General features: G+C 37.3%; 1 non-coding gene across 1 annotated transcript; it reads left to right on the top strand.

Annotated features, from left to right (window-relative positions):
- Positions 1–968: 968 nt before the first annotated feature.
- LOC112774704 (small nucleolar RNA R71) lies at positions 969–1,076 on the top strand. Its single transcript, XR_003189172.1, has one exon. It is a non-coding gene; the product is annotated as a small nucleolar RNA R71 (small nucleolar RNA).
- Positions 1,077–21,061: the final 19,985 nt, after the last annotated feature.

Below are 21,061 nucleotides of genomic sequence, written 5' to 3' on the forward strand. Positions count from 1 at the left end.
GTGACATCTTCATTCTTTTCAGAAGAAGAATACTCATCAGAGCTCATGAATGGCATAAGGAGGTTCAATAGAATTTCTATGGTCTCTACATGAGTCTCAGATTCCTTTGGTTCCTTAGAGGAAAACTCCTTGTTGATCACTGGACGTCCCAGGAGGTCTTCCTCACTAGGGTTCACGTCCTCTCCCTCCCTTGTAGGTTCGGCCATGATGGTTAAATCAATGGCCTTGCACTCTCTTTTTGGATTCTCTTTTGTATTGCTTGGAAGAGTACTAGGAGGAGTTTCAGTGACCCTTTTACTCAGCTGGCCTACTTGTGCCTCCAAATTTCTAATGGAGGACCTTGTTTTATTCATGAAACTCACAGTGGCCTTAGATAGATCAGAGACTATATTTGCTAAGCTAGATGGATTCTGCTCAGAATTCTCTGTCTGTTGCTGAGTGGATGATGGAAAAGGTTTGCTATTGCTAAACCTGTTTCTTCCACCATTATTAAAGCCTTATTGAGGCTTTTGTTGATCCTTCTATGAGAAATTTAGATGATTTCTCCATGAGGGATTATAGGTGTTTCCATAGGGTTCACCCATGTAATTCACCTCTGCTATTGCAGGGTTCTCAGAATCATAAGCTTCTTCTTCAGAAGATGCCTCTTTAGTACTGTTGGATGATTCCTTCAATCCATTCAGACTCTGAGAGATCATATTGACTTGCTGAGTCAATATTTTATTCTGAGCCAATATGGCATTCAGAGTATCAATTTCAAGAACTCCCTTCCTCATAGGCGTCCCATTACTCACAGGATTCCTTTCAGAAGTGTACATAAACTGGTTATTTGCAACCATGTCAATGAGTTCTGGAGCTTCTGCATGCGTTTTCTTTAGGTGGATGGATCCACCTGCAGAATGGTCCAGTGACATCTTTGATAGCTTAGACAGACCATCATAGAATATATCCAGGATGGTCCATTCTGAAAGCATGTCAGAAGGACACTTTTTGGTCAGTTCCTTGTATCTCTCCCAAGCTTCATAGAGGGATTCTCCTTCTTTCTGTTTGAAGGTTTGAACATCCACTCTAAGCTTGCTAAGCTTTTGAGGAGGAAAGAACTTGGCTAAGAAAGTCGTGACCAGCTTATCCCAAGAGTTCAGGCTGTCTTTAGGTTGAGAGTCCAACCATATTCTAGCTCTGTCTCTTACAGCAAATGGGAAAAGCATAAGCCTGTAGACCTCGGGATCAACCCCATTGGTCTTAATAGTGTCACAGATCTGCAAGAATTCAGTTAAGAACTGAAAAGGATCTTCTGATGGAAGTCCATGAAACTTGTAGTTCTGTTGCATCAAAGAAACTAATTGAGGCTTAAGCTCAAAATTGTTTGCTCCAATGGCAGGGATTGAGATGCTTCTTCCATGTAAATTGGAATTTGGTGCAGTAAAGTCACCAAGCATCTTCCTTGCATTGTTATTATTTTCGGCCATGTCTCCTTCTTTTTCGAAAATTTCTATCAGATTTTCTCCAGAGAGTTGTGCTTTAGCTTCCCTTAGCTTCCTCTTCAGAGTCCTTTCAGGTTCAGGATCAGCTTCAACAAGAATGTTTTTATCCTTGTTCATGCTCATATGAAAAAGAAGAAAACATAAAAGAAAATATGGAATCCTCTATGTTACAGTATAGAGATTCCTTTATGTGAGTAGAAGAAGATAAGAATAAAAGAAGAGAAATTCGAACACCAAGAGGAAGAGAGGGTTCGAATTTTGAGATGAAGAGAAGTGTTAGTAAATAAATAAATAAATAAATAATTAGAAGGAGATGAGAGAGAGGGAATTTCAAAAATTAATTAAATTAAAATTAAAATTTAAAGTTAAATTTTGAAAATTAAAATTGAAATCAAATTAAATTAAATTTTTAAAACAATTAATTAATTAAATTTTTTTTTTTGAAAAAGAGGGAAGGGATTTTTGAAAATTAGAGAGAGAATTAGTTAGGTAGTTTTGAAAAAGATATGATTGAAACAAAAAGATAAGATTGATTGAAAAAGATTTAAAAATCAAATTAAAAAGATAAGAGGTTAGAAAAGAAGTTAGAAAAGATTTTGAAATTGATTTTGAAAAAGATGTGATTCAAATTTATTTTGAAAAAGATTTGATTTTGAAAATTAATGTTGATTACTTGACTAACAAGAAACTAAAAAGATATGATTCTAGAGTTTAAAGATTGAACCTTTCTTACTAGGCAAGTAACAAACTTAAAATTTTTGAATCAATCACATTAATTGTTAGCATTAATTTTGAAAATTTGAAATAGAAATATGAAAAAGATTTTTGAAAATCATTTTGGAATTTTCAAAAATTATGAAAGAAAAAATGAGAAAGATTTGATTTTTGAAAAAGATTTGAAAAAGATAGAATTTTTAAATTGAAAATTTGATTTGACTCATAAGAAACAACTAGATTTTAAAAATTTTTGAAAAAGTCAAGTAAAATATTCGAGTTTTATGAGAAGAAAAGGGAAAGATATTTTTTTGATTTTTGAATTTTTAATAAAGAGAGAGAAAAACATCAAAAAGACTCAATGCATGAAAATTTTGGATCAAAACAAATGATGCATGCAAGAACACTATGAATGTCAAGATGAACACCAAGAACACTTTGAATGTCAAGATGAACACCAAGAACTTATTTTTGAAAAATTTTCAAGAAAAGAAAACATGCAAGACACCAAACTTAAAAATTTTTATTCTTTAGACATTAATGTTTCAAGAATGCCTATGAAAAACAAGAAAAAATACAAAACAAGAAAATATGAAGATCATGAAGAATGCAATGCATGAAATTTTTGAAAATAATTTTTTAGAAAATTAAAAAGATGCAATTGACACCAGACTTAAAAATTGACTCTAGACTCAAGCAAGAAACACAAAAAATATTTTTGATTTTATGATTTTGTAAAATTTTTTTGTATTTTTCGAAAATTAATTGGGAAAAACGAAAAAAGAAATTTTTTTTGTATTTTTCGAAAATAAGAAACAAAAAGCTTAAAATTAAAATAAAATTTCATAATCTGAGCAACAAGATGAACCGTCAGTTGTCCAAACTCGAACAATCCCCGGCAACGGCGCCAAAAACTTGGTGCGCAGAAATCATGACGGTTCCATTCCTTGGTAACGGCGCTGAAAACTTTATACGCACGTTCATAATCTTAATTCTTTGTCACAACTTCGCACAACTAACCAGCAAGTATACTGGGTCGTCCAAGTAATAAACCTTACGTGAGTAAGGGTCGATCCCACGGAGATTGTCGGCCTGAAGCAAGCTATGGTCACCTTGTAAATTTCAGTCAGGCGGATTCAAATGTATTAAGAGATTATAGTATACTAAAAGATAATTGAAATAGGATAGAGATACTTATGTAATTTATTGGTGAGAGTTTCATATAAGCGTGTAGAGATGCTTTCGTTCCTCTGAACCTCTGCTTTCCTGCTGTCTTCATCCAACCATTCCTACTCCTTTCCATGGCAAGCTTTATGTAGGGCATCACCGTTATCAATGGCTACGTCCCATCCTCTCTGTGAAAATGGTCGATGCGCTGTCACTGCATGGCTAATCATCTGTCGGTTCTCGATCATACTGGAATAGGATTTACTATCCTTTTGCGTCTATCACTACGCCCAGCACTCGCGAGTTTGAAGCTCGTCACAGCCATCCCTTCTCAGATCCTACTCGGAATACCACAGACAAGGTTTAGACTTTTTGGATCTCAAGAATGGCCATCCATGGGTTCTAACTTATACCACGAAGATTCTAATATCTCGGACTCGGTCCCCTGTATTAGATATCTAAGAGATATTCATTCTAGCTTGTTTGCATGTAGAACGGAAGTGTTTGTTAGGCACGCGTTCATAAGTGAGAATGATGATGAGCATCGCATAATCATCACATTCATCATGTTCTTGGGTGCGAATGGATATCTTAGAAGCGGAATAAGCTTGAATTAAATAGAAAAATAGTAGTACTTTGTATTAATTCATGAGAAACAGCAGAGCTCCACAGCTTAATCTATGGAGTGTAGAAACTCTACCGTTGAAAATACATAAGTGATAAGGTTCAGGCATGGCCGAGAGGCCATCCCCTAAACGTGATCTAAAGATGAAACTAAAGATGTAAATACAATAGTAAAAAGTCCTATTTATACTAAACTAGTTACTAGAGTTTACAAAAATGAGTAAATGATGCAGAAATCCACTTCTGGGGCCCACTTGAATGCCATTTTGTAACCTGTTTCCGGCGTTTAACTCCACTTTGCAACCTGTTTCTGGCGTTTGACTCTAGAATGCAGCATGGAACTGGCGTTCAACGCCAGTTTACGTCATCTATCCTTAATCAAAGTATGAACTATTATATATTTCTGGAAAGCCCTAGATGTCTACTTTCCCACGCAATTGAGAGCGTGCCATTTGTAGTTCAGTAGCTCCAGAAAATCCACTTTGAGTGTAGGGAGGTCAGAATCCAACAGCATCTGCAGTCCTTCTTCAACCTCTGAATCTGATTTTTGCTCAAGCCCCTCAATTTCAGCCAGAAAATACATGAAATCACAGAAAAACACACAAACTTATAGTAAAGTCCAGAAATGTGAATTTTAATTAAAAACTAATAAAAATATACTAAAAACTAACTAAATCATACTGAAAACTATGTAAAAACAATGCCAAAAAGCATATAAATTATCCGCTCATCAGAAGGAAAGCATAAAACGGAGTTTTTGAAGAAACTGGCAGTGACACGATTGCATGGACGACGCGGCCACGTGCCAACGCGAAATGGCAGTGATGCGACCACGTGATTGACGCGACCGCGCGCCTTAAGCGAAACGCATATGACGCGGACGCCTGACTGAAGTGACCGAGTGACAAGGAAAACTCCAATTGACGCGACCGCATGACCCACGCGGACGCGTGACAGAGGCCACGCACCAGAAATTACAGAAAATGCCCCCAGTAATTTTTGAAGCCCTTTTTGGCCCAAATCCAAGTCAAGAAGGCACAGATCAGAGGTTATGAAGTGGGGGAATGCATCCATTCGAAAGAGAGTCTCCAATTAGTTACCTTTCATGATTTAGATGTAGTTTTGAGGGAGAGGTTCTCTCCTCTCTCTTTAGGATTAGGATTTAGATTAGGATTTTATTCGCTTTCAGGATTATCTCTTTTTACCAGGTTCAATATTCCTTTTATTATTTTCTCAATTTTATTTATGAATTCTTCTATGTTACAGATTATTCTCTGAATTAATGTTATTTGAGGTATTTCAGTTTATTATTGCTCTCTTTTATTTATGTTACTGTTGCTTCCAATCTGAAGATATTTTTATTCCGGTAGATTTACTTTTTTCCCTTTTGGTCTTGGATAAGAAATCAGTAACTCAAGAGTTATCAAACAAAAACATGATTGATAATTGTTATCTTTGCTGATTGAATTGACTTTCAATAATCCCAATCTTTCCTTAGGGATTAACTAGGATTTGAGGATCTAACTAATTAGTCACTTGACTTCTCTTTACTTTAAGTAAAGGCTAACTAAGTGGAATTAAGATTCAATCTTCATCATCATTGATAAGGATAACTAGGATAGGACTTCTAATTTCTCGTACCTTGCCAAAAGTTTATTTTACAGTTATTTATTTATTTTACAGTCATTCACTTATTTCAATTACAATTTAAATTACTTGTTCCTCATCTTAAAAACCCCAATTTACAATCTTCATAACCAATAATAAGAACATACTTCCCTGCAGTTCCTTGAGAAGACGACCCGAGGTTTGAATACTTCGATTATCAATTTATTTAGGGGTTTGTTACTTGTGACAACCAAAACGTTTGTAAGAAAGCTTGACTGCTTGGTTTAGTAACTATACTTGCAACGAGAGTTTACTATAACTTCTAAACCATCAATCTTCAGTTCTTTCAAAATGGCACCGTTGTCGGGGAACTGCAATTGTGTGCCTTATTATTGGTTATTGTAAATATTTTTCTTTTACTTGTTTATTTGTCTTTATTTTCCCCTTTTATTTCCATTAGCTACTAAGAATTCTCACCCCTCTCGCTTCGAGTTTGGTTCTAATATTGTTGAAAGGAGTGAAAGTTATAACAGGAACATGCATCAAGGTCAGAGCAATCAAAGATGGATGGAGCCAAGAGGATCTGATCAATCCTTTAGGCAACAACACCCTCCAAAATATCATGGACAAAGACCATTCTACAATGCATACCAAGCAAATAGACATGGTGGACAACCTTGTGGTTACCAACAAGCCCCACCCTGCGCTTATAGGCCATCCTCTCAACATAACTTTGCACAACCACACTCACAAGCTCCTTTTCACCATTCGCCACCATATGATCCTTATTTACCCTGATTCCAATCCAATTACTCCCAAACACCACCGCTTCCCAACGTACCACATCCAAATCCAGCACCCCGAGAATCAGAGGTTCGCCTTAAGAAAACAGTAGATCAACTTCAAACAACCCTTTATCAACTGGAGCAAGCAATAAGTCAATTATCTTCTAGACGTTCGAACATTCAAGGACCTCCCACAATTCCGTGTGGACAATCTAATGAGGAGCGTAGCATGAAGGAGATACTAGAAACTCCAGTGGACAGAACAGGGCATGACTTCATACTGGAACAAGTAGAGGAAGCTGTCATTATACAAGAAGAAGAGTTGGTTGAAAACCTAGGAGACGCTAAGCTTCCATGGGAATCCAGAGTTGTGGAGAATTCTGTCAAGGACATTACAATTGATGCTAAAGAGGATAGTACACAACCCCCAAGGCAAGTCTTTTATGAGGAACAAGACGGAATACTCCAAGAAGCAAGTTTTCTTGATGATGATAATCTCAAGTCAAGTTCTCCCAGTGATGAACTTGTATCAGCAAGTGAATTCTCTGAGATCGAAGAATCTTCCCCAAGTGAATACGAAGATGATGCGGAGGTAGATTTCTCTCAACCTCCCGTTTATGACTTAAGTGAAGAGGAAGACATAGAAGGCTTTGATCAGAACATGGATGCAATTGAAGAAGTCTGCAAGGAAGTGAAGAAATTCACCGAAGAGCACAAGGGAGTAGAACTCACAGAACCACTGAAAACACCTATCCCAAGGCCACTACCACCAAATACAAGCTTCAAGTGGGTACAATCCTTACTTTTCCACTTGAATATGGTTTACTTGAAACAGATGGCCAGCTTAGAGCTCTCTACGGCTTTAAGAGTAAGAGGAAAATGGCTCGCACTCAGAGCTGGTGCACAAGGTTCAATAAGGGTCCACGCTTCAATTCGAAGTGCACGGATTGGCATCGTGATCAATCGAATGGATCTCGGAAAATGTTTCGTCATCTTGGTGAAAATCTACTTTCTAAACCGCCCAGATGGAAAAATATGGATCAAGACGAAGGCGGATTTAAAAGCAAAGTTTGGGATCCTGGAATCTATTCTGACATTCGTCATCCCGGGAGCCTGAGAATCTGTTTGAAGCTGCTCAGAAGCTTTACATGCCTAGTTTGGGACCCCGGAGGCTGTTGGCATTCCAAACATTGGTGGAGATTTTTGGACGAATTTAAGCGCAAGCCGCCATAACAGGAAGCTCATCCAATGTCTAACTTAAGGACTTTAACTAAAAGTGCTAGGTGGGAGACAACCCACCATGGTATGGTCATTTCTTTTTCAGTTTTATTTTGTGTCATTTATTTTTGTTTTCCTTTTCAATTGAACCTGAATATTATTCATTCGCATTGCATACTGCATACTTGCATACCAGTTTAAAAAAAAAGATAAAAAAAAAAAGAAAAAAAATTGAAATATGAGCATGTAACATCAAAAGTGGGAAAATATGGGTAAAATAGGTAAAAAAGCTTTGCTTTACAAAGTATGTATGTTAGATGAGATCTTAGACTAATCAAGGATTCGCTTAATTAGCTCACTTAGCCTTATACATGTACCCTTACCTTTACCTTGGCCCCATTACAACCTTAATTAAAGACCTCATGACTTTTGTATGCCTATATTCTATGATTGTTGATTGGTTAGATGAAGAACAAAGTTATAGAATGTAAGGATAAAAAGAAGAATAGAATGATTAACCCAATAAACACTAAGTGACTAGAGAGTAGACACAAAATCCAGTAAGGGTTTAATAGCTCATCAACATATATCTATGCTTAAATTATTAATTGTCTTACAAGTTTATAAAATATTTCTCTTTCCCATCTCAATTGTAAAAGTGCTTTATCATTATCTAAGGTCTGGCTATGTATATGATTCCTTGAGAAATGTGAATTAATTCAACTACATGTAAGCTTTATATACAAGTGAATAAAAATAATTAGAATTGCATGATGCATTTAGGTAGTTGCATTTAGAATAGATTGCATTGCATGAGATTCCACCACTTCAACCTTACCTTACTCTTTATCTTGGATTTAGCATGAGGACATGCTATTGTTCAAGTGTGGGGAGGTTGATAAACCCATATTTTATGATATATTTTGTGCTCAAATTGAGTGATTTATTCAATCCTTCACCCACTTATTCATATTAATTGCATGGTTTTACTTTCTCTTCCTTATTATGTGATGTATGTGAAAAACATGTTTCCTATGCTTAAAAAATAATTATTTTAATTACCCTTTATTTCTATCCGATGCCGTGATTCGTGTGTTGAGTAATTTCAGATCTTCTAAGGCAGGAATGACTTAAAGGATGGAAAGGAAACATACAAAATTGGAAGGAAAGCATAAAACGGAGTTTTTGAAGAAACTGGTAGTGACGCGATCGCATGGACGACACGGCCACGTGCCAACGCGAAATGGCAGTGACGCGACTGCGTGATTGACGCGACCGCGCGCCTTAAGCGAAACGCATATGACGCGGATGCCTGACTGAAGCGACCGCGTGACAAGGAAAACTCCAATTGACGCGACCGCGTGACCCACGCGGACGCGTGACAGAGGCCACGCACCAGAAATTACAGAAAATGCCCCCAGCGATTTCTGAAGCCCTTTTTGGCCCAAATCCAAGTCCAGAAGGCACAGATCAGAGGTTATGAAGTGGGGGAATACATCCATTCGAAAGAGAGTCTCCAATTAGTTACTTTTCATGATTTAGATGTAGTTTTGAGGAAGAGGTTCTCTCCTCTCTCTTTAGGATTAGGATTTAGATTAGGATTTTATTCACTTTCAGGATTATCTCTTTTTACCAGGTTCAATATTCCTTTTATTATTTTCTCAATTTTATTTATGAATTCTTCTATGTTACAGATTATTCTCTGAATTAATGTTATTTGAGGTATTTCAGTTTATTATTGCTCTCTTTTATTTATGTTACTATTGCTTCCAATCTGAAGATATTTTTATTCCGGTAGATTTATTTTTTTCCCTTTTGGTCTTGGTTAAGAAATCAGTAACTCAAGAGTTATCAAACTCAAACATGATTGATAATTGTTATCTTTGCTGATTGAATTGACTTTCAATAATCCCAATCTTTCCTTAGGGATTAACTAGGATTTGAGGATCTAACTAATTAGTCACTTGACTTCTCTTTACTTTAAGTAAAGGCTAACTAAGTGGAATTAAGATTCAATCTTCATCATCATTGATAAGAATAACTAGGATAGGACTTCTAATTTCTCATACCTTGCCAAAAGTTTATTTTACAGTTATTTATTTATTTTACAGTCATTCACTTATTTCAATTACAATTTAAATTACTTGTTCCTCATCTTAAAAAACCCCAATTTACAATCTTCATAACCAATAATAAGAACATACTTCCCTGCAGTTCCTTGAGAAGACGACCCGAGGTTTGAATACTTCGGTTATCAATTTATTTAGGGGTTTGTTACTTGTGACAACCAAAACGTTTGTAAGAAAGGTTGATTTCTTGGTTTAGTAACTATACTTGCAACGAGAGTTTACTATAACTTCTAAATCATCAATCTTCAGTTCTTTCAACGCCTAAGTGAGGATTAGAGCTTGGCGTGCCACGCCTTCGACACCAAGTGGCACGCCCAGCCTTGCTTTGGCCTTCTTTTGCATTGGCGTCCCACGCCTGGGTCTTCAAGTGGCACGCCCAAGTGAGGATTAAGAGCTGGCATGCCACACTTTCGACACCAAGTAGCACGCCCAAGTGCTTGTCTCCTCTGGATTGATGAACTGGCGTGCCATGCCCAATGGTCCAAGTGGCACGCCCATAGTGTGTAATGAGCTTGGCGTGCCACGCCCAGCTTGGCGTGCCGTGCCCCTTTAGTGGCCTTCAGCATTGCTCTCTGGAAAACTGTATTGGCGTGCCACGCCCATACATTTTCATGGCGTTTGTTCCAAGTAGCACGCCAGTTTCACACTCCCAGCTTTGTTTTGTTGTTTTCTTCCCTTTTTGTTGCTCTTTTCACCTGAAATTCAGCACAACCCCATTTCAAAGCAATGTACCATAATATTCATCAATTAGTTCATGAATTGCAATGATCAAATGAGATTATGCTCTTTATGGTCCTTTTTAGACAAGAAAAAAGGGTAAATGATGCAAGTCATCATAGGGTAAGGGTAGGATTAATATGGTTAAGTGGGCGAATAGATTGGATCTTTGATGAGCTCAAGTATCCCACCTAATCCTATATCATCCTTTATACATAACAAAATAGCCTAACTACCCATTTATCCATTTTCTCACATTTACTCATACATCCTTTTTTTCTCATTCAACCACATAAGCATCCTTTATTTACATTCTTATTTTCATTTCTTTTTCTTTTCTTTTCGTTTTTTTTCTTTTATCATATAATAGAGATGCATATGTTTTAAGTAGTAGATGCATGAGTGTTTATCCATTTTTCCAAGTATTCTCAATGAACATCCAAAGTAAACTCTCTACCAATGTTTCCCACAAATTTTCCCACACTTGAATAACACACACTCCTCCACCCAAGCTAATCAAAGATACAATACATGGACATTAATGATTTTTCACTTAGGGTAAAATATGTGCTTAAAATTAGAACAAAAGGGAATTAAAAGGCTCAAAAGTGGTTACAAAGGTAGATGTGAGGGTTGGCCATATGGGTTAAGTAAGTTTAATATAAAAAAATGGCCTCAATCATACTAAATGCATTCAAAACAACAAATATAGGACATAAAGATTCAAGCAAATCTAAGATCACAATCATAAAATGAGTATATCACACAAGAACAAAATTTGTGGTTAAAAATGTGCAACCACACAATTAAAGCTCAAATCTCACTAGGTAATTTGGTCAAGCTCTTTTTTATGTTCCATAAAAAGAATTACTTCATGCAAGTTCAAAAACAAGTTTTCAAAACTAATCAATGGAACGCCCTAAAAGGGATTTCTTGAGAATTCTTTGTTGTTTTACCGAACTTATTTCCTTTACTAAGTAAATGCAAATAATTACTACTATAAAACTATAAGCAACTAAGATATATACAAGCAAACTAAGCAAAATGAAATGTCATGCAATACTAACAAATATTCAGAAAGCTCATAATTACTAAAAACTAGAGAAAAATAGTGCAAAGTGTTGAAAAAGAGAGATTTAACCCCAAAAATTGCAGATCCTCCCCCACACTTAAACATTGCACGGTCCTCCGTACACTCACTTAATCCGGGGGTAAAGAGATGTGAGGCTCCACCTTCAGTTGGTGGATATCGGGGTTCCGGTTTGCTGTAGAAAATAAGAATTGAGGAAAAATTCATAGTAGTGTGGTATGAGAAAAGGCAATGTGTGTATTCTAAATGCACACGGTTTAGAACACAACACATTGGCTGGATAAAAACAGCAACCACAATCAAAAGAAATAGTATATGTTCCTCAAGTAAGTGGCCTAGGTTGCAAGTAAAGAAAAACAAGAGATTAAAGCACAAGCTAACCTAGGTAACCACAACTAAAGTAAATTGAATTTAAAGATATTGGATATTGAAATTGTGCAAGTGAAAGCGCTAATTTGATATAAAATAGCACAATAAACAATAATCAATCGAATGATGAAAAGCAAACTACTTATTCATCCCCAACATAATGCAATAGCCACATAATAAAGGTACTTATTGCAAAAAGTGATAAGCTTGATAATAATTAAGTCAAGTCACTTAAACAAATGCAAAACATTAAAAACAAACAAGTATCTTGTTATGTGATTGAATTGATATGAAAACGATGATGAACAAGTAATTTCAACTCAATTTACTAAAGTAAAAGTGCACAATTCATGATGAAGTTACCAAACAAGGATATAGTCTAATGCATATAGTAGCTACAACATATGAGTCAAACTCAAATGCATTTAGGCAATCAAACAAAGGCTTGATGCTCAATGCACATATTCATAAAAAATTAAACCACAATTCAAGCAAGAAGTAACCCAATCAATCATTAATCAAACACTTGAAATTTTTTTAATTAACAAATAACTAAACCAAACTTAATAAAATTACTAAAATGAAAAAAAATGCAATGGAAATTAAGTAAAACAAGTAGAAAAATAAGAGAAAAGCAAGAGAAGGGATGGATGGAGGGGGTGGAAGTGTGTTAGGGCTTAGGAAAAAGTGCAAAAGAAAATTGCCCAAAACAGCACTTGTGCGTACGCACAGACACGTGTGCGTACGCACACAAGGTGAAACAGGGGAGATTTGTGCTCGCACACTCTATGCGAGCGCTCCGAGCAGAAGAAGAATTAAGAAGTGTGCGTGCGCACAAGGTTGTCCGCATGCACAGAGGACTCTTGTTTTTTTTTTATAGGAAAGGATCATGTGTGCGTGTACACACAGAACCGTGCGCACTCACAAAAGCGAAAAGGGGTATGGGTTCATGCGCACAGGCTTTGCCAACGCTCCTAACAGAGGGCATACAGGCTGGTGTGCGTACGGGTATGTGCGCACGCACCTGCCCTATTTTTTCCAACAAATTTTCTTCAAAATCTAAGGCTTTAAGCCTTAACTCAACAAAAGCTCAACCCCAAAACATTCAAACTTCACCAAATCATGATCCATACACAAATTAACCTATCTAAACTCAAAATTAAAGTAATTCTAAGCTAACCAATCAAACAAAAATGCAATTAAGGAAAATTATGAAGAAAGAGGAGGGTTGAAATAATGTTACCATGGTGGGGTGTCTCCCACCTAGCACTTCTATTTAGAGTCTTTAAGTTGGACTTTATTGAGAAGCTCTTTGAAATTCCACCCAAGCTTGTATTCTCTAAGGCTTTTGAGAGTCCCAAAGCTTGTGCACCCAAATCTTGTTGTGAATTCCTTTCATTCCATCTAGGTAACAAGCATTTGAAATTCCCAATTCCTATAACACAATAGCATCCAAACTCAAAATGCAATGGGTGAGAATTCATAGGATAAAAAGAAAAAAAGAACCAAAGGTATCAAGAACAAATAAAATGAACTCCTAAAACTAACAAAAATAAGCAATCAACCAAAAACAAATTATTCACATATTCACATATTAGCAATATTCACAATAGCAAAAAATAAGCAAACAACATATGCACAATCAACCAAAAATAAGCTATTCACAATATTTACAATATGCACAATAGCCAATAACAACACCATTGTAACTTCCCGTTAACGGCGCCAAAAATTTAATAGAAGAGAATTTTATCGTCGATCTAGATTTTTTTCTCAAAATAGAATTCTCTTTCGTTGCAAGTATAGTCTAGATCAACAACTAATTTCCAATCAAATTTAAATCAAAAGATAGTCACAATACAAAACAAATATATAAACCGGGAGTTTGAAGTCCCGGGTCATCTTCCATAGGAGTTGTAATTAAATGCTAAGATTATTGACTATGATTTATTGCAAGAGAGGCAAGAAATATAAATAGCAAGAAAGTAACTTAACATGCAAGAAATTAAATGAAAGCAATTAAATGATCATGCAAGGAATTAAAAGTCAAAGCAAGTAAAGCAAGGAAAGGAGAATTCAAATGCAAGAAACCTCTTGGCAAGGATTAGGAGCTAAGGTTACCTATCCTAGCCATTGACCACAAACACATGATGATTATGAAGAGTTAATCCTATTTAGTCAACCCTACATCGAGGATAAGTCAAATAGGCATAGTTGATCCCAATCCAGAAGTCCTAGTCAACACTATTAATGGGAGACTTAGAGTCAATGGAAACCAAATCAACTAACTACTCTAATATATCAAAAAATAATAGACAACAATGACTCAAGGGTCACCAAAGTCCTCAATTCCAAGCCAAGAGTGAAGAAAAACTATGTAAAAACTAAGTCAAGCATTTTATCAAACACTTGGTGTGCATGAGAATAAAATAATATTAAAATGCATTACAAATAAAATTTAACTACCAAAAGCAAGAAAATGATAAGAACAACTAAAAAAAGTATTAAATGAACATAAAACATAAATTGCATTAAATGAAAATTAAAATTAACAAGAGTATCCATAAACATAAAAATGACAAAAATGAGAAATTAAGAAGAAGAACTAAGAGAACTAAGACAATAAAGTAAAGAAACATAAATGAAACTACATTAAAAAAAGAATTAAAGACAGAAATTAAAGAGAAATTAACTAAACCTAACCTAATTCTAGTGAGAGGGGGGAGCTTCTCTCTCTAGAAAACTAAGAGAAAAACATAGAAAAGCTAAACCTAATTGCCCCCCCTTCACATGGAATGATGCCTCCTTTGATATAGCAAGAATCAGCTTCAGAGAGTCCTAAAACTGGGCTCTGGAGGCCCAGAAATCGCCCCCAGCGATTTGCATTAATGAGATCACGTGCTGGCTGTGACGCATACACATGGGTCACGCGTACGCGTCATCTGGCGAAATACACTCCCACGTGTACGCGTCACCAAACTCAAACTTGTGCGTATGCACGCATCACTGTGCGCATGCACAGATGCTGAATCTTCCAAAACTTCATTTCTTCATGCTTTCTCCACTTTTGCCTGCTTTTCCATCACTTCTTCCATCCAATACTTGCCTTATGAATCTGAAATCACTCAACAAACATATCAAGGCATCGAATGGAATGAAAGTGGAATAAAGTTGATTAAATTAAGCACAAAATAGCATGTTTTCACAATTAAGCTCAATTTAGGGAGAAAACACAAAAGTATGCTATTTAGATGAATAAATGTGGGTTTATGTGATGAAATCCACTCAAATCAATCCAAAATATATCATCAAATATGGAATCATCAACCAACTGGTTCAGGAGTGTTGACTGAAAGCCTATCCTAAAGAGTTGTCTCAACACAGAACACTTAGCTACAGAAAGTAATAAGCTCTAAAGAGAAAAAGAAAACAAAAACAAAGCTAAGTTGAGGATCAAAGAATAAGAGTCTCATAGAAGGCAAGAGAGTGGGTACTCAAGAGCATATTATAGCCGAGAAACTAGCAAAAACATGAACCTAAATGACCATGCATGAAACTCCATAAACCAAGGGTGTTGTGATTTTATCACTCATTCTTCTTATGATTTTATCACTTGCTTGAGGACAAGCAAGATTTAAGTTTGGTGTTGTAATGCCAGGACATCTTGGCTAGTTTTACTAGCCATTTTTAGTAGGTTTTAAGGTAGTTTCATGCATTTTCTTAGATAATAAGCAAGTATTTGGTTGAATATGCATTCATACCTTGATTCAAGTAAACATTGTGAATTCTATACATTTTTCATGAGAATAATGCAAGAGTTGAATGATGCATCATCTCATGATTAGAGCAAGACTTTGATGCACCTTGCTTGGTTGATTTCAGGTAGCAAGAAGAAGAGGCCCACGTTAATGCCCACGTTAGTGTGGGCACTAATGTGGAAGAGAGGAAGGTTTGGAAAAGTTAGTGCAAAAGTGAACACCACTAACTTCAGCGAAAGGCAAGGAGACCCACGTTAGTGGTGGGCACCAACGTAAAGAGAAGGGCAACTTCAAAAGTTGATACAAAAGTTGGTCCCATTAACTTGTTTGAAGCAAGGAAGACCCACGTTAGTGTCACTAACGTGGGCATTAACATGGAAGAGAAGGGCATCTTCAAAAGTTGATACAAAAGTTGGTCCCATTAACTTGTTTAAAACAAGGAAGACCCACGTTAGTGCCAATAACGTGGGCATTATCGTGGAAGAAAGGGGCACAGTGAAAAGTTAGTGGCACTAACTTGTTCGAAGCCAAGGATGAAAAGTTAGTGCAAAAGTTAGTGCCACTAACTTATTCGAAGCCAAGGAGATCCACGTTAGTGCCACTAATGTGAGTCACTAACGTGGAGATGGGAGCTGCATGAAAAGTTAGTGGAAAAGTTAGTTCCACTAACTTTTGATAGGCCAAGGAAGCCCACGTTAGTGGCCACGTTAATGCCACTAATGTGGGGACTAACGTGAAGTGCTCCCAACCTCAACCGTTCCAACAAGCTGAACAGAGCCCAATGAGTTAGTTAATTGCTTCAACTAAGGCCAAGGGCCCACATCCAGAGACTTGCAAACTCAACTGAGGATCAGAGAAGTAGTATAAATAGGAGTAGTTTTGAACTAGATTAAGGGATTGAAACCTGGGGATCTAGGGCTGAAAACACTCTGTATTTTATTTTTCTCTATAATTCAGTTTTTACTTTCAATGCAATTTACATTCCACTTTTCCATTCCCAGAGCTATGAATAACTAAACCCACCTTCATTGGGTTAGCAAGCTCTGTTATAATTCAATGGATCAATTGTAGTTCTTATTCTTCTTCTTCTTTCCATTCTCTTTGATTTACTTGAAAGCTTTCGATCTTCATCCAATTAGGTAACTGTCTCGGAAGAGAAGTTATTCATACTTGAATTTCCTCTGAACCTTGGAAAAGGAATGAGGAAATCATGCTAGAAATGCTTTCTCATGTTGGACTGGGTTGGAGGTTGGATGGATATAGTGACATATAATCCTACCAATACTTTAATCTAGGAAAACATGTGGTATAATCAGTGACCGTATTTCATCTCTTTCCATGAGCAATTAGATCAAGGATTGGGCAATTGTTCAAGTTTAGAGAGATTGAATTGCCAAGGAATCGGGATTCAATCACCTAAGATTGCCAAGAGATCAATGAGTTGCCTGGATTGAGGAAGAGATGAGAATAAACTTGATCCGGAGAATACAATATCTCCTGAGCCCAATGAATCTCCCATATCTGATCTTCCCATTCTCTTTCTTTTGCTGTTTTACATTTATGTTCATCATCCCCATTCCCATTTAAGTTTCTGAAATTTACCTTTTGCCATTTATATTCTGCCATTTACTTTCTATTATTTACATTCCTTGCTATTTACGTTTCTCGCCATTTTAATTTCTGCAATTTCCAATTTAAATCTACTCAGTTCAACTAGAATACTCCTCTGATTAAAGTTTCTCAACCAATCAATCCCCGTGGGATTCGACCTCACTCTACTGTGAGTTTTTACTTGACGACAATTCGGTATACTTGCCAAAGGAAATTTGTAGCAATACAAATTTTCGTGCATCATTTCTTTCTGGAGGGGTGGCACCTAACTTCACCCCTTGAAGTTAGGCGCCAATGATGCATTCAAAGTGGAATTACTCTCTAGAGGGGTGGCGCCTAACTTGGCTTCATCAAGTTAGGCGCCACATGAAGTGTGCAAGAGGAATTTGGTTCTGCCTGGTCTGCGCCTAACTCCATCACCTCAAGTTAGGTGCCACACCAAGTCTTAGAACTACATCACATTCGAGAGGCATGAAGTTAGGCACCAGGAATATGAAGTTAGGCGCCGTGAGTGGTAAACGCATGAAGTTAGGTTCCAGGTTCCCAAAGTTAGGCGCCAGGTGTATGCCTCAGCATCAAGTTAGGCACCAGGGAATCCAAGTTAGGCAGCAGGTTGGGGCTTCACACCAAGTTAGGCGCCAGTCACACCAAGTCAAGCGCCAAGAGAGGACAATAACCTCAAGTTAGGCGCCGTGTTTCTCAAGTTAGGCGCTGGCTCCCCTAACTTGCCTTATTCCCAACCAAATCTCATATATTCTTGACCCAAATCTCATGGTCCCTGCACCAAATCCCCTCTGATTCGGTCCCCACTCCCTTCCAAAACCTTCATTCAATTCCCAGAGATTCCTTCCCTTCCCCATATATTGCCCCACACCCCTCCGAAACCCTCCCCTACTTCCCTGATTCCCTGCTTCCCAACATATTCCCCATAGACGTCCGTGACACAAGCCCTTCCCCTAACTCCAATCCAAATTTCCCTCCCCTTCCTAATTCATACATGTGACTCCACCCAACGAAACCCCACCCCAACTCCTCTATATAAGCCTTCTTCCATCCCACTTCAAGTAACACAACCACAACACTTCCCAAACTCCTCATACAGAGCCTAAGCCCGTAGCTTCCCCACACCCTCTATACACACAACTAATAACAATTCCCTTCCCCTAATCCCCTCTTCGAAGAACAACCAACCTTTCCCCTATCCCCTTCTTACCACCACAATAACATTACCCCTCACTTTAAACCCTTCCCCAACCATACCCCCCAAAGCCCCTCTGTCCGTCCTCTTCTCCCTCCTTCTCCCGTCTACTTCTTTCTTTCTTCAGTGTATTTTAGTTTCATCACAAAAAAAAGACAGAAAAGAAAATTTTAAATTTAATTTTTATTTTCTTCTTTTTCAATTTCTTCTTTCACTCCCCTCTACCTTCCCCTTTGAATTCTTCTAATTTGCTCGGAGACGAGAAAAAATTTTAAGTTTGGTGTTGTCGCTTTGCTTGTTCGTTTTCTCTGTTTCCTGTAATGGCACCCAAAACTATTACATCTTCAAAGAAGAGGAAAGACAAAGAGCCAGCCACCAGTTCTCATGCTACACACATGTTCCGATCCAAGCTCCATGGGGAACACTTTTATGATTAGACCTACAAGAAGGCTGTGACTCCGGAAGTGAGATTTGCACTGCAATCGGATGAATATCCGGAAATTCAATTTCAAAATGAGAGAAGAGGGTGGCATTTTCTGTGTAACCCACACACGGAGGTTGGACAACTGATGGTCTAAGAATTTTATGAAAATCTCTGGGTCACGTACAAGGATGTTGAGGGGGTCAATGAAAAGAATTATCAGAGCTATGTAAGAGGAAAAGTCATTGATTTTAGTCCAAGAAATATCTGCCAGGCCCTTCATCTGGATCTAGTTATTTCAGAATTATGCATTCCGGGTTCTCAGTGGAGGATAGGTGCAGAAGGGAAGCCGAACCAACTAAAGAGCACTGATCTTTTTTCTGTAGCTAGGGGATGGTTAGACTTCATCCGAAGGTCTATCATGCCAACTGGCAACTGGTCTGAATACGACCGGGCTGTCATGATTTACTATATCATGAAGGGAGAAGTGGTGGAGGTAGAGGAAATTATTCCAGAACAGATATACAACATTGCCTCCAATCCTCTTAAGTAGGCTAGGCTTGGTTTTCCATATCTGATTTACCGCCTGTGTGAAACAGCAGGGGTAAAGGTGGAGAATGACTTTTCCATTCCTGTTGAGAGACCAATTACCAAGAAGACCACGGAGACTCACAGGGAACAGCACAGGGCCCTCAAAGAAGAGCAAGTTGAGGAGAAAGCTCAACAAGACCAGCCATCATTGCCTCAGGGACACTACTTCCCACCTCAGGAATACTGGCAGCAGCTTACTTCCTCTATTGAGCATATAGAATCACACAGGATAGTCACTGGCAGCAGTACACTGTGTCTATTGAGGAGATGAGGGTGACAAAAAACAACTGTTGGGAGTATCTCACCGCCACCCTTGATCGGATGAGAGCTGCTCAAGACTCTCAGTGCCAGGAGATTTTCTAGCTGAGACAGGATTATAGTCGCCTAAGAGGACCATATGGATCACAGCCAGAGGAGAGGGATCCCCATCATGGAGATTGAGGTGGCTTAGTTCCTTTCACTTCCTATACTATTTTGCCATTACTATGTTATGTTCCTGTTTTCTGTTGTTTTATCTTAGTTTCTGGATGATCCTTTGTTATTTAAATTCTTGAGTTCTAGTTTGATTTACTATTTTAATTTTATTATTTGATTTTAATTCTGAAAAGTGTCTCATGTACCACTCACTGAGCTTGAATTCAAAAGAAAAAGAAAAAGAAAAAGAAAAAGATGTATTGCATGAGAAATAGAGTTTATATCAAAGAGTAGTCTTATTTACTTAAATGCGGTGGTATTCTTTGTGATTCTGAATGTATGACATGAACTGTGCATATTTGAATTTGAATCAAAGGATGTTGATGTATAAGGAACAGGAATTTAGAAAACTATTATGAATTCTCTGAAGTAAATAAAAGCTTAATCCTTGAAGCAAAAGAAACAGCAAAAGAAAAATAAAAGCAAGGTCCAAGGCTCTGAGCATCAATGACTAGGGAGGTCAGACATGATTAAAAGCTTAAAGAGTTGTTTCCCTAGTCATATTCTTGTGGTGTAAATATGTCAAGTAACCCTTGAGACAGAGCACTAAATGTCGAGATCAAGTGCATTTAATAGTTCCAAAAGCTTTGAGCACCACTTTCTGGGAGTAACTGAAAGAAAAATCAGAACTTAAAAAGAGTTCCCTAGTTAAGTGCTTGTGGTGTTTTCGTGTCAAGTGAAGCTTGAGACAAAACATTTATAGTCACGGCTAGGCTCAGGGTGCAAAGCACCAAAGAAAAGAGAATTAAAGGAAATTTGTTGTGTTCAAGGATTAAACTGAAGTATAAAAGATTAGAGAATTCATAATATTATCCGGATTCTAATTCCGAATGATAGTGACATTCCTCTGATTCAAAGGAGAATGAGATGCCAAAACCATTCAAGATTGCAGTATGTAAGCTCCACTTTAAGAAGAGACATGAGCTTAATTGTACTCTCACTTCTCATGCAAATTCATATCTTAAGCTTGTATTAGTTTTGGTTGCTTGAGGACAAGCAACAATTCACATTTTGTGTTGTGATGCGTGAGCATCTTTCCTATCTTTACCTAGTGAATTTGTATTCAAATTCGTGAGGTTAATCAAGAATTAAATATCTTTTAG

Source organism: Arachis hypogaea, chromosome 18 (genome assembly GCF_003086295.3).
Source record: "Arachis hypogaea cultivar Tifrunner chromosome 18, arahy.Tifrunner.gnm2.J5K5, whole genome shotgun sequence".
In the NCBI taxonomy this organism is placed as follows: Eukaryota; Viridiplantae; Streptophyta; class Magnoliopsida; order Fabales; family Fabaceae; genus Arachis; species Arachis hypogaea.